Source organism: Myotis nattereri (genome assembly GCF_964212035.1).
Source record: "Myotis nattereri genome assembly, chromosome: 15".
Taxonomy (NCBI): Eukaryota; Metazoa; Chordata; class Mammalia; order Chiroptera; family Vespertilionidae; genus Myotis; species Myotis nattereri.
The window spans coordinates 52,669,225-52,675,671 of record NC_138090.1 but is presented as its reverse complement, the minus strand read 5'-3'; the positions used below and the strand labels follow the sequence as shown (position 1 = coordinate 52,675,671).

The following is a 6,447-nucleotide window of genomic DNA, read 5'->3' as shown; positions in this document are numbered from 1 at the left end:
TGGCTACCAGGAAATTATTTTTCCTACAAATGTGAGGCCGCCTCATTCGCGACAACTTGAGGAAAATACAGTGAGCTGAGAAAATACAACACGGTGTGAGCAGAAGAATTTAAACATCATTTAAATGATGGCTTCAACCATCATTTACTAAGGATCCCATCTGCTTCTGAGGCTGAACTGTCACAGCAGTGCATAAAGATGTGTTTTCAACAGGCATGTTCAAAGGCTTTATGGAATGAGGAGCAAATCATTGAAAAAGAAAATATTCCTGCCCTGACCGGTTTGGCTCAGTGGCTCAGTGGATAGAGCGTAGGCCTTCGGACTGATGGTGTCCCAGTTTTGATTCCAGTCAAGGGCATGTACCTTAGTTGCAGGCACATCCCCAATAGGGGGTGTGCAGGAGGCAGCTGATTGATGTCTCTCTCTTTTTTTTTTTTTTTTTTGAGAGAGATTTGCAATTTTATTAAGAAAACAAAAAATAACCTATACAAAAAGGAAAGTTCCATCTCTGCGGGCAGCATTTAAGGCAGGAGGGACAGCTCCAAGTCTGACGGCATCCGTGTCTGTGCCCTCCCCGCCTGCTAGGCCTCCTGCTGCTGGATGAAGGGGTTGGGAATGGCCTCCATGCCATCCTGCGGGCAGATGAGCACCACTGAGGTGCCCCTGCACACCACCAGGCCCAGCTGGCGGGTGTCCTCTGTAAGCTTGTATTGGTCATCAGGGTCTCTCATGTATTCGATGGTGCCATCAAGCACAAGGTTGAGGAGTGGGTCAAACCCTTTCAGGATTCCACTTCGCGGCCTCCCTGAAACTTCACCCGGATCGTCTTGTCGATGTACTTGGACAGGTCCAAGATGCTCTCCTTCTTCTTCTTCTCTTTGTCCGCCATCTCGCCGCGCCGCGCCGCTCAGCCGAGGCCTGATGTCTCTCTTTCATCGATGTTTCTAATTCTCTATCCCTCTCCCTTCCTCTCTGTAAAAAATCAAGAGAATATATATATATATGCTATATGATAGTGAATCATTTGGTGATGGGCTATAGAGATTTGAAATGAGCAGCCCTCAGGAATGACTAGCATTGGATGTGAGAATGTTAAAGCGCACATTGAAAGGAAGTGAGATTTGATTTTATCATGAAGATGTTTTATGGACAAGAGGGCACTGTACAGGGTTCCCAAGTCAGAAGTTTTGTTGTTGTTGCCAAAACCGGTTTGGCTCAGTGGATAGAGCGTCGGTCTGTGGACTGAAGGGTCCCAGGTTCGATTCTGGTCAAGGGCATGTGCCTTGGTTGCGGGCACATCCCCAGTGGGAGCAGTGCAGGAGGCAGCTGATCAATGTTTCTCTCTCATTGATGTTTCTAACTATCTATCTCCCATCCTCTCTGTAAAAAAATCAGTAAAATATATTTTAAAAAAAAAGTTTTGTTGTTGTTTGTTTTTATAAATCCTCACCTGAGGATTTTTTTCTATTAATTTTTAAATTTTTATGTATTATTTATTTTTTATTGATTTCAGAGAGGAAGTGAGAGAAATACACATCAATGATGAAAGAGAATCCTGCATGGGCTGTGTCCTGCACTCCCCATACTGGGTGGGGATGCAGCCCAGATCGCAGGCATGTCACCTTGACCCAAATCAAACCTGGGATCCTTCAGTTCCAGGCAGATGCTCTATCCACTGAGGCAAACCAGGTAGGGCCCCGTGTCAGAATTTTGCGGAGAGTGTCAGACCACTCCTGTGATCATTCTTCCAGTTTCAGTGTGCTGGAGGTTCGTTTCATTTAGAAGTTATCTCTAGCCCTAGCCAGTTTTAGATTCTTTTCAACTCCTCTACTACGTTACTTAGTTTTAATGCTGTATGACATGTTCCAATTGGGTTTATACTTCACTGTGTTTTTTGCTCTGAATTTTAAAAAGTAGATTTTTATTGATTTCAGAGACGAAGGGAGAGGGAGTGATAGAAACATCCATGATGAAAGAGAATCATTGATCAGTGGCCTCCTGCATAACCCACACTGGGGATCAAACCCCTACTTCAGGCTTCTACCCAAAACAGAAATCAAACCCTAATCTCCTCTTTCATAGGTTGATGCTCGTACTGTAAGCCACACTGGGACGACTTGGTCCTAATTTTTAAGTAGTACAAGCTTCTTACAGACTTATGAATTTTAAAGATTCACTGCACATATGCATACCTATCATCATTTGTTATTTATAATATTTCATGTGGTTTTAATGTTCTGGAGCTATAGATACATAGCTCATCTTTCAGTATGAATATGTATTTCATTTACAGTAAGTATAATTTGTGAATATTTGTGCAATCTTATCTCATAGAGAATGCCTGAAACATCAACTCCGCTGATATCTTCAATAAGTCTCTAAGGGACGAATTGTCTTTCACTATGATAATTACAGTGGCATCTTCACATTAACAAAAACACCAGTTACTTTGCCAGAATTCAAGTTTCCCACTGTTTCAAAAGTGTATTTATCTTTATTGATGTTCAAGTAAAAATTAAACAACAGAATTTGATTTAATGTTTATATTAGGCATGTTAGTTCTTCTTTATTTCAAAGATATGTGCCACATTCTTCCCACCCCCTCTTTTTTTTGTACGTAGAATGGAAGAGAGAGTGAGAGACAGTGTAAGAAACATAGATGTGAGAGAGACAGATTGATTGGGAGCCTGGGCACTCACCCAGACCTCACTGGCACAGAGCCAGCAGCATAGGTACAAGCACTGGCAGAAACAGAGTCCAGGACCCTTCAGTCTGCATGTCAGAAATAAGGCGAGCCCCCGAATTCATGGGTCCTGGTAGAACATAAAACATACTCAGGAGCCAGGCAGCAAGGCTAACATCTTTTCTTCTATGCAGAAGGGTGCACACATAAGGCAGGGAAGCTCATCCACATGGAGCAGGTGTTCAGCTGGGCTTTATATTCCCTGTGGCATGTGAGCTTACTCTTGCTCTTGATCGGAGCTAAGGGGCAGCTTCCAGAGGAGCTACAAGCCATTTGGCCAACATGGCAGTGCCAAGTCCTGCCGTCCATCTAACATGGCGGCTGTCTAAACTGTTCTCTGACAGAAAATATAACTTGTTTATACTCACATCTGTCGTCCATGCTGTAACCACCAATTAAACTGGATAGGTCTGTGGAATATTCTTGTGTACTATTGGTAACATACATCTATGGCGGTGTGAGTACGTCATTTGTGTCCGAAAATTCTCCAGACTCTGTAATTCAGGCAAACCTCTATAGCAGTGATGGCGAACCTCTGACAGGCGTGTCAGAGGTGACACGCGAACTCATTTTTTCGGTTGATTTTTCTGTTAAATGGCATTTAAATATATAAAATAAATATCAAAAATATAAATCTTTGTTTTACTATGGTTGCAAATATCAAAAAATTTCTCTATGTGACACGGCACCAGAGTTAAGTTCGGGTTTTTCAAATTGATGACACGCCGAGCTCAAAACGTTCGTCATCACTGGGCTATAATATGACGAACTGCATTGGTCTCACAGATAATGAGTTTTCATAAAAAGGACCCCCAGTATCTTTAACAGGAAAAATGACTCCTTTCTAGCTATTTTCAAGATGTCTCTTATCTGAGGAAGGTCATTTCCCAGCCTCCCTACCGGGAGATGGCGCTGTTGTCCTTGGAGCGAGATGGAAAAACCTTCCACCACCATCTTGTGGACGCTGGAACCTACATTACCCAGAAGGCCTTGTGAGGACTACCGCCAGCTTAGGCAATGAAGGGTCAGAAAACGGCTTCCTCTTTCGTCACCCGGAAGTGGGATGGACTTCCGGTGCTCTCTATGCGGCTATTGGTCTCCAATCAGAATCTACTCCAGGCCGGGGCGGAGGGCTCCAGGTGGGCGGGGCAGTGGCTGATACTCGGAGGGAGAAGGCCCGAGCCCTCACCAGCTCAGCCCGCACGTGGGAGTGAAACTGGCTGACGCCACAAGGTTATCCGCGTCCGTGACGGAACAGAGGCCCCTTTATCCCCTTCCGCTGCCCCTGCTTCTTCCCCGCCTCTCCGGCCTCTCCTGCCGGGGTCCGCGCACGGCGTCCAATGGCAATGGCCTTGCCCAGTTGCTCAGCTGAGGTGAGTTCGCGTCCTCCGCCCCCCACACCTGCTCTCACCGCCTCCTGACCCTCAACCCTGCAGCCTGGGCTCAGGGCGCCTGTCCCGTCCCGCAGCTCAGGTCCCCGCCAAGGACCCTGAGGAAGGAGGAGGGGAGAGAGGAGTGTTGTGGCTTCTGAGGACACAGGAAATGCAGGGCCCAGTGGACAGGGGTGACTCGTATCTGAAATCCCCCTGCGGACGTGGGCTCTGAGTATAGAAACCAAGGTCCGAGGCGGCAGGGAGGATTTCAGAGCCGCATGCCCTGCTTTCCCCAGGCTGTGGGGTCCCCCAGGAATTGGGTTGTGGTAGATCCTTCTGAACCCTCAGAAGCTCTCTCTGGATTCCATGTGCTAACTTCATGGGTGAGTCCAGAGAGGTCCACAGTGTGGAGCAGGAAGGGGGCAGAGCTGAGGCAGTGAACCTGGGGTCTGAAGTTGTGATGGGGGTAGACATTACACAGTGGTGTGCACATCTGGAGGAAGTGTGAGCTGATGGTACTGGAAAGCTGGTATTGGGACTTTAAAATATTTATTTTTTTATATTGATTTCAGAGAGGAAGGGAGAGGGGGAGAGAGAGAGATAGAGAATGAATCATCCATAAGCTGCCTCTGGAAGCCCCGTACTGGGGATGGAGTCTTCAACCCGGCCATGTGTCCTTCCTTGATTAGAAACCAACCAGGGATCCTTCAGTGCACAGTCCAAACCTCTGTCCACTGAGACAAACCAGCCAGGGCTGGTACTAGGACTATAGGATGAAGCATAAAACCTTGGCTTTGTCCTGGAGGCATGATCTGGGAGACTGCAGTGGTATTGCTTGGCAGGAAGGCTGGGACCCTGCCTGCTTGGCCCAGAGCTTAGATCAGTGGTGGGCAAACTTTTGACTCGAGGGCCACAATGGGTTCTTAAACTGGACCGGAGGGCTGGAACAAAAGCATGGATGGAGTGTTTGTGTGAACTAATATAAATTCAAAGAAAACACCATTATATAAAAGCGTACGGTCTTTTATTTCAGTAGTTTTATTCATTTCAAACGGGCCGGATCCGGCTCCGGGCCGTAGTTTGCCCACGGCTGGCTTAGATGGTGTTTCTCTGGTGTCCCCCTTCTCAGCCAAACTGTTGCCGAGGGCAATCACAGTGAGTAATGGGACTGATGAGAGAGCAGCCTGCACTGGCATTAGGGCCTGGTGTCCACACTAAACTGGGGAGCACTGGAGGAGGTTGAGCATGGGAAAGATGTGTAAGGAGTAGGACTGCTAGTTCTCAAAGTTACAACCACGATTTCTATTTTCTCAATTCTGACAGGTTGGCGTGACCTTTGAGGACATTGCCGTGTACTTCTCCAGGGAGGAATGGATCCTACTTGATGAGGGTCAGAGACGTCTGTACCTGAATGTGATGCTGGAGAACTTTGAACTTAAATCCTCCCTGGGTAAGACCCTCACTCTCACCAGTGACCTGGACTTGGCTTTGCCATTTCCCAGGGCCCAGCCCCCAGGGTGTGCTCTGTCCTCCCAAGTAGACTGTGGTACTGCTTGATGTTTCCAGTTTCCTGGGAGTTGCTGTCTTGGGGAGGGTTGGTCTATTTCCACAGCTCTCTTCTATTCCTGAAGTCCCAATCCTCCCCGCTGTACTAAATTCCTAGGGAAGGACTTGTGGTTGGTACTGCTGTAGGCAGCCTATGGGATTCCACCTTGATTAGTGAAGAAAGCCTTTTCTATATTCATATTTGTGATGTATACATATTTTTTGAATAATTGTATATCCTTATCCTCTTTATTAACTATGTTTGTTTTTTTGGGTTTTTTTTGGTTAAAGTGTCTTGAATACCTTGTATATTTTATATATTAATTGCTTACGACATACAGGAACACACTGTTGCACGTGCTCAATTGTGTTTTGCAGATATTACTCCCCCATACTCGCTTTTTTAGAAAGTCCTTGTTTTTGTCAACTCTGCTTTCAGCAGGTCTAGTTCCACCTTGTTTGTAGCAAGCTCAGATGTTTGTTACTAGTGCTTAGCAATTACGAATTGTTAATGAAGTTATTTAGAGTTTGCTTTTGAAACAGTCATTGCATTGTTATTAGCCCGCAGTATTGTATTAACATACCTTCATTATTCCTGGGGCACTCCAACTAATTGTGTGAGTTTCGGTCTATATCAGAATATTCCCTTTATTGTGCTGATCAGAACGGAATCCACAATCCCTCCAAGCGATTCCTTCATATGGTTTGCAATTATTTTCTTCGGTTCTCTAGGTTGCCTTTCATTTCATTTTGTTTATTGCTATTATGCAGTGAAGGCAGTATTTT

The 6,447-nt window shown here is 45.8% G+C and overlaps 1 pseudogene across 1 annotated transcript; it reads right to left on the bottom strand.

Annotated features, from left to right (window-relative positions):
- Positions 1-444: 444 nt before the first annotated feature.
- On the bottom strand, positions 445-889 carry LOC308530312 (U6 snRNA-associated Sm-like protein LSm7; annotated as a pseudogene). Its single transcript has one exon. The product of its transcript is annotated as a U6 snRNA-associated Sm-like protein LSm7 (transcript).
- Between the last annotated feature and the right edge of the window lie 5,558 nt (positions 890-6,447).